The sequence below is a fragment of the Morus notabilis genome, unplaced genomic scaffold (genome assembly GCF_000414095.1).
Source record: "Morus notabilis unplaced genomic scaffold, ASM41409v2 Scaffold195, whole genome shotgun sequence".
In the NCBI taxonomy this organism is placed as follows: Eukaryota; Viridiplantae; Streptophyta; class Magnoliopsida; order Rosales; family Moraceae; genus Morus; species Morus notabilis.
In genome coordinates, this window is record NW_010360717.1 from 16064 (window position 1) to 24721 (window position 8658).

Consider the following 8658-nt stretch of genomic DNA (forward strand, 5'->3'; position numbering starts at 1 on the left):
GGTCTCGAAGGTTATGGTTGACACAAGAGAACTATGTTGAACGAATACTTGAAAGGTTCAACATGGACGATGCAAAACCAAATTCTTCACCCCTTGATGGATAATTCAAACTCAGCAAGAAGACATGTCCTTCTTCAGAAGAAGAAAAGAAGAAGATGTTGGCTATTCATTACTCTTAAGCGGTTGGAACTGTGATGTACGCGATGGTTTGTACAAAGTTGGATATCACCACACAATAGGAGTTGTGAGCCGTTTTCTAGCAAATCCAGGCAATGAGCACTGGGAAGCCGTTAAGTGGATCTTCATATATCTGAGGAGCACATGTAAAATGTGCCTGAGCTTTGGGAAAGGAAAACTAGTCTGGAAAGGATATGCGGATGCAAACATGGCCGGTGATCTTGATGGCAGAAAGTCTACATCCGGGTACTTGTTTACTTTTACAGGGGGAGCTGTATCATGGCAATCCAAGCTGTAAAAATGTGTTGCTTTATCCATAACAAAAGCTGAGTATATAGCACTTACAGAAGCAGAAAAAGAGATATTGTGGCATTTTCTCCAAGATCTGGGTTTGAAGCTATTGGGAATGGTGTCCTAAAAGCATAAGATGTAATAGGATATTTATTATTTATTTAATAAAAGAGTTTATTCATCATTTTATGTGCATATATTTGTAAATATTTTATGAATATCAAACGAAAATTCTGTGATTATTTATGTGACCTTAAACATTATATATAAGTGTTGTATGTGAGAGGATAATGTTTAAGGATAATAATCAAAAAGCGATGTTCATAATAAATTTAATTAAAGTTTGGAATCTTTAATTAGAACATTACTAATACATGTCATTCCCATTTAGAATGGAACGGTGTTATACGCACTATTAATATGGTGAGATATTGAATGAGTGTATTACGCATAATGAGATTGTGTGGAACAATGACACAGACACAATATGAATTTCTAATAATTTTCGTTAAGTATAGAAATTCTAATTGAGTCTACCGATGGTCATATATATAATGATTTTAATCCTAAGTTCTTAACAAACTCATATTGTGGATTTGTGTCTTTTGCTTGACTCAGTACAGATTCTGAGACCCTGAATCCTATTCATTGTATTTTAGAGACATGAAGAAATAGGTAGCCGGGTATGTAATTATAGGAGATGGAATCCATTCCTTCTTGAGAAATAAGTAGATAAATAATTCTCTTATGTATTGATTTGGTACTTGGATTAGTAAGAGCGCTCTGGTTCATGAATGTGTTTTCTGAATCACTATCCATTAGAGAACCAATGGTACTAGAGGATGTAGATATAATTAGAGAGGTTAACGGATTCTACCTAACTCTAATTATGAATTATTTATGGAGGATTTATCTATATGCAGTGACTATATCAAATGGACACTTCACAGTTTAGAAGTAATTTATGTCTATAATTTTGAGAGTGCAATTCCAAGTTTATAATGGAGTAACTATTAGAATTAATATAATTAATTAATTATTAATTTTATTGGAGCTCAGGATTATAGGTCCATTAGTCCCCGCGTCATCCTAGTAATTCTACAAGACACAAAAGGTAAAAGGAGAATTTTAAAATTACGGAATTCTAAAATTAAACACTCGAGAATAATTAATTGAGAATTAATTATAAATTAAATAATGTGATTATTTAAATTTAAATTTAAATTTTGGATCGTATAGTGTGAACACACAGTGTGAACACAATTTAAATTTATCCTTTTAAATTTATTTGATATGTTGTTCAATTTATAATTCAAATTAATTTCAGTTTGGCGCCTACTTGGAATTTGAATTTTGAGTCAAAATTATACTGCATGATAAAGGATTATTTTCTCATCCTTCCCTATATGTATTTGGCGCCTACCACAGGGATAGGATCACCTAATGTTGGCCAGCCATATTGAGGATAAGGAGTAGGAGATTTTTGTTCCAAATTCAAATAGGAGATAATTAACAAGCTTTATCTTGGAGATAAAGATTTGATTCCTTCTAGGAGTTTGACTTCTACTCTATAAATAAGATAATAGTAGAAAATTGTGAGACGTAATTTTTGACCTAATTTTAAGAATGTGGCCGAAATTCTCTTAGTGTGGGAAGAAAAAATTTTTCTCTAAAAATTTCACATCGTGCATGCGTTGGTATTTGTAGAAATTCAAGTGTTTATTCTAATCCATTTTGTCTCAGGTATGTCCACACACACGACTTCGTGGATTCTAGAAATTGACATGGAAGACATTGGTTTTCTAAACACAAAACTTTGAGGTAAGGACTGTTCGAGGTCAAAGAACTCAAGTTATCATCCTAATTGACCGTGAGGTATTATTCCTAATTGAGTTCTTAATAAATAAATTAATGTGATTAATTTATTCGTGCATAAATTAATATAATCTATAGAGTGTCTCAAAGGTTTAATGAAAATTTTTGTTATACTTGATCTGTTATCCTCACGCTTCCGCGTCCGAATTCGATTCAGAAACCAACAGAAGCAAGATGGGTACGTGATTCGTTGCGATAGTCAGAATGCAATTGATCTGAGCAAGAATGCCACATGCCATTACAGAACGAATCATATTGATGTCTGGTATCATTGGACTCATGAAGCACTTGAAAGAAAGTTGTTCCAGGTGCAGAAGATTCATACTGAGAATAATGCAACGGATATGCTAACGAAGGTAATCCCACAACACAAGTTTGAACTGTGTTCCAAACTTGTCGGGATGAGTTTGAGTTGATGACTTGCTACCAGTTCTTCCTCTCATAGGTTGAAAATTAGAAAATTGATGGGTTGTTTTTCAACTCAATGGGCGCAGCCCACATTCTTTGAAGAAGAAAAATTAGGCACCATTTTACATGTATGAGGGCTCTATAAATTGAGCATTCTTTAGTTCATTTTAAGTATTCTAGCAGCAAAAGAAAGAAAAAGAAAGGCTGCTGAGGGAGAGTTTTTTTGTGTACCTACAAAAGTGTTTTCTTTGTAGAGAAATTGAGTAGATTACCACACTGGGTGAGTGTGAGAGAAATAGTGAGCAAAACACTAGTGAGTGTAAGAGAAATTTTGTTAAGAGTATTCCTCAAGTTATTTCTAAAACTTGAAAGATTGTTGTATACCCATTGTTGTTATACTGGAAGTTATTGTCGTGGTTTTTCCCTTTCAAATTGAAAGGTTTTCCACAAGATAAATTTCTTAGTGTCCATTTTATATTTTTATATAAATTAGATCCTGAAGGTGAATTAGAATTTTGTCCATATTCCCAACATGCATGTGCTAGTTATAATAGGGCATGAATTTAACTATTATATTAATTGTTTATTAGAAAAATAATTTTATAAGGTAGACAAATAAACTCTAAATAATCACTAGACTTTATTAATTATAGCTTAAAAGATATAAAGAGTTACGAAAATGGGGTATAATAATTTTAAAAGGTTATAATATAATTACAACTAAAATGAGCATTAGTGACAATTACTCAAGGACAGTTGCAGTCTTCGAGTTGTGGAATTGTTTTGTGCTCTCTCTCTTAAAAAGCTTGGCAGGGACAGTTGAAGTCTTGATAACACAACCAAATACCATAATTATCAATTTTGGTAGAGTTCTTCTAAAAAATTTGCAAAAAAAATTTAATATATCAAGACCATCTCCAATGCTACTGTTGATACGAATATTGATTCTATTTTGAGCTCACATATGTAATGTCATTTCAAAAAGAAAAGTTTCTAAATATAATAATAATTTAATAAGTATAGAAGAATCAGAAGCAACCGCCTGTGGTTGTCTAATTTGCCAAATGTTGTGTGACACTAATATTTGTATCTGCATCAACCGACAACATATAGGCAAAAATAAATACAATTCTCAAATCTACACTAACAAAACTTGGACAACCCATGATGGCTGGTCATATTTTTTATACACCACTTTGGCGAGCTCTCTCTATGCATTTGATAATTTTGGTTTTGTTGACAAAGAAGTCAACGTTGCTTTGGAAGCCGTTTTAACACCTTGATTAGCTCATAAGTGCGTGTGTCACGACCATAATATAGGCAGAGATCAAGAGGGGTCAACCCATCCTGCACCAAGTAGGAAATTAAAGTCGATTATTTCTTTGTTTTAACATGATAACTATCTTCACCAGAAGAACTTCCAACATTTGAGTTATGCAAGTTATGATAGACTTCTGAATTTCAAAAGAAATATGAAAACTTATACATTTGAATGATATACTAGCGAACTTTGAATGTTCACAGTGCCGACATAGTGCCGAGTTAATTTGTTACAAACTTAAGTGCTACAAATACACACGTATATACCTACAAACTTATCTCAAATTAAAAGAATTAAGTCGTATTCATTAAGCTTGCCGCAATTTGATCTCGTATTCATTAAGATTGCCGCAAACTTCTGTAGGTGCAGCCACTGATCTCACTGATAAAAGAAATAGCACACAAGACATTCAATTTTGCATCTCTCTGAAAGCCCACATCATATGCTTCTCATTTAACAACATATCCTAAAAGGTGGCCAAACTTGTTCCCTACCCTTTTATTTAAAGATAATGAAAAATGGGCAGTAACGATCATTTTTATCATCAAAACATAAACCACCTCCAATAAGACCTATTTTTCTGATATGAAATATCTAGTTGGGGACTTTTAGGCACCCACTAAAACCATCAAAATTAAGTATTGAACAGAAAACGGTGCCCAAAATAATCTAAAACTCAAAATAACACCAAACTTGGAAACTGCTTCTCTAAATGCAGCCACTAATCCGAAAGCCCATATCATATGCTTCTTTTTTGGATAGTTCAAAAAAAAAATAATAAGCATGCAAAAGAGTAATAATAATAATAATACTAATAATCAAAATTGTTTCTACCAATTCAAGTATCTTCCGTCCTACTAAGCTCAACTAGTTATCATCAAAAGAAAACCCAACAGAAACAAAAAAACAAAAACAAAAAATAAACCAATTGAGTATTTTAATTTTAAACAAACATTCACTAAAACCGTCGAATTCGACACTAAACTAACTGTCAACAGTACTAAAAAACTAAACTCAAAGAGCACAAAATTGAAGTCCCAGTGAAATTTCCAATAAAAGAAAAAAAAATTAAAAATTGATGGGACCCAAATGGAGAATCATGATTGAAACAAATTGGGTGGAAGAAATCACCTTGGAACGACTTTTTGAGAGGCTTCCTTGCAGTTGAAAGCGAAATGAAAGTGAAGCTTTTGTACAATGATCTGAAGAAAATCAGAACCATAAACCAAACCCATTTCCGCACAAAAAATCAGATTCCAATCTAAAGCCGCACTAAAAATCGAGCACTTACAGAGGCTTATCTCTTGATCTGATGATGGGCAGTCGGAGGAGGAGATGGGATACTGGCAAACCAAACCCTCAACAATGCTCAACCGTTTTTCTTTGAAGGCAAAAATCATAAACCTAAAACCCAAAATATTCAAACTAAAATCAGACCCAAAAATCTAAATGTTCAAACTAAAAATCACGCGGTTAGAGAGGCTTACCTCTTGATCTGATGACGAGAGACGGGCAATCGGAGGAGGAGAAGGGAGACCGGTAACTGAGATATCAATCGGGCGGAGGAGAAACCAAACGAGCTCTGAGAGGCCAACGGAGAGATCAACCGGTGAACGGAGAGAGAGGCTGGTGAATGGAGCCGGGGAACCTCGCTTCGAACGGCGAGAGGATAGAACTCTCAAAAAAAAATTTGCAAAGGAGGAAGAGGAGAGATACTAGTGGAGAGATCTGAAATGAAAATGGGTGGTAAATTTCAGATTTCAGTGGGGGTAAAATTGGAAATAAAAAATTTCATTAAACACTCAAAATAGATTCCCGCATAAGCTGAAATTAGAATCATAAAGGTTGATTCTGCTTTTAGCTTCAGATTGGGAGGAAATTATTTAAAAATCTGTTTTACCAAACAAGATTTTAGATTTTAGATCTCTCAATAAGTGCTTTTTCTCTCCTAAAAGCAATACTAAACCCACCCAGTGTGCCTAATCTTATTCCAATAATTGTCAAAACTAACCACCACAGACCAAAATCAAAGAAAGCAAAATATCAATTTTAAAGATTATTATCACTGATGCCCTCCGAACTTTAATGTCATTCCTAGTTTGCCCTCTAAATTTTAAAAATTCTCACTTTGTCTCTTAAACTTTGAATTGTTTCCGCTTAACATCTTCTATTGTAATTTTTGGTAAAAACAGATTAAAAAAAGAGAATAATGCAGTCACGTAATCTTTCTGTTTAGATTTATGTTTAAAAATAAATCACATGATCACACTTAACCCCCTATTTTTCCTCATGATTTTAAAAGAAATTACAACCGAAGAGGTTAAGTGAGAACAACTCAAAATTTAGGAGGTAAAATGAGAATTTTTAAAGTGTAGAAGGTAAACTAAGAATAATTCAAAAGTTCAGAGACCACCGGTGAAAATAATCTTAATTTTAATAATCAAACTGACCAGTTTTCGTGTGATTTTGGCTTCCGTTTTTAGACTTTTGATAAAACAGACGACCTACGAATTTAATGATAATATCTATAGACATACATGACATGGAATTTAGGCTTTAGGCCTTTGAAATATACATCAGATATTACTTTCTCTTGACATCAAATTTAGGCTTTAGGCCCCGTTCACTTCGTTGATTCGAGTTTAGAATTTGAGTTGAGATGTGATTTTATGTGAGAGCTTTTTACTGTAGCAAAAAAGTTAGATATGATTGTTTGTGAGAGCTTTTTACTGTAGAAAAACTCAAATTCTAAACTCGAATCAGCGAAGTGAACGGGGCCTTACTCATTTCTTACTCTCTCTTGGCTCCTATGTAAGCTTGCCACCTTGCCACTTCCTCTGTTTCAAAAACTAATGGGTGCATTTATTTCCGGTTTTGAAAACATTTTTTTATGTTTTTCGAGAAGGAAAAATTGAAAACAAAAGAAAGATCGTGTTTAGAAAGCACCGTATCAAAATAAAAAATAAAAACGTTTTTATATTTTTCTCAAAAATGGATGTTTTTCTGAAAACGGATTAAAATCGTTTTTATTTTTTCCATTTCTATTTTCTCCAGCGTACCTCCATCCCTCTCACCATTCTCTTCTCTCCCTCTCGTCATTCTCTTCTCCCCCTCTTCGCCGTTCTGATTGTCCAACATCACCAATAATCATTTTCTTTTTTCCATTTTCATTTTTCCCGGTCTCAATCCTTGGTTTATTTTCTTTCCTCGACTCCTCTTATTCGGTCTCCCTTTTCGCCGGTATCCATGGTTCCAATCGTCCCTCTTTCTAAGATTTGAGAAGATTTCAAAAGATCTTCTCTCTCTTCAGCAAGATTTGAGAATATCTCAGATTCTCAGTTAGGGATTTGTGTTTTGAGATTCTCAGTGGAATTATTGGAGGTTGGGTTCAAGTTTCTGAGGACCAAAAAAATGAGAAAATGCTTTGATTTGTGGGATTTGTGTTCTGGGTTTTTCTTTAACGTTTGTTGATATCTGATGATTTGATAATGCTGGTTCTGTGCTTTTTACTTGTTGTTTGCTGATATTGAGCTTTGGGGATTGGCTTGTTGTTTGATGTTTGTTGTTTGCCGTTGATTTTTTGAAAGTTTTGTGAAAAGCAAATGTTGACGAGGCCATGATGGATCCATCATCAAATAAGTCAAAGATTTATTTATTTTCAATGAATTCATTTTACATGAAGCTTGAGGGTCCATGGATGTCTGTGTTATAATCCTTAGCCTTATTTTCCCACAAACAAGCAACGACATATGTGGTTTATGGATGTTGTTTGCTGTTTTCTGTTTGCTGGTTTATGTGGTTCATAGATGTTGTTTGTTGTTTTCTGCTTTGTGGTTTATGTGGTGTTGATGAATTTTTTATTCAAAATGTTTGGTTGCTGTGAAACTGAAAAAATGCAAAAAAAAAAAAAAAAAAAAAAAAGAAAGAAAAAAACACTCGGCCGGTTGTTTTTTATTTGGTAGGGTGAAAATTTCTGTTTATCCATAGATTATGATTTACATTATTTCAACTATTATTACATGTTTTTAAAAATGTAAAACTAAGCGCATTTTTAATATTTTTTATACTAAAAATAATATCTGAATAAATTTATCAAACGCATTTTTAAAAATAATTTATATTTAAAATTAAAAATATTTTCATTTTTATTTTCATTAAAAAAAATTATTTTAAAACATATTCTAAATGCAATTAATATATATCTCGATTTGTCGATCTCTTTTTCTTAAGGACGATGTGTATTGTGCGTCCGACGGTCCGAGTTTTGAAGAAATACTTGGAGCTTATTATTATTATTATTATTATTTCTTTTTAATTATTGAATGGGCCTCAAAATCAGGGATTCCAACAATCACCGAAGTGATCACTTTCAGACAGTGATATATAGATCCTTTACCGATAGATTTAACCGTGATTATTGATTTTAAAAGAATCTAATGGTCGGTTCAATAAGTTGAAGAATCAATAATTAACCGACCAATCCAAGAAAACTCCAAACTTTTTTCATTAAAAAAAATCTGATTATAACATATTGGGTGCGTTTGGAATTGGTTCCAAAACGTTTTTATTTTCTGTACGAAAATGAA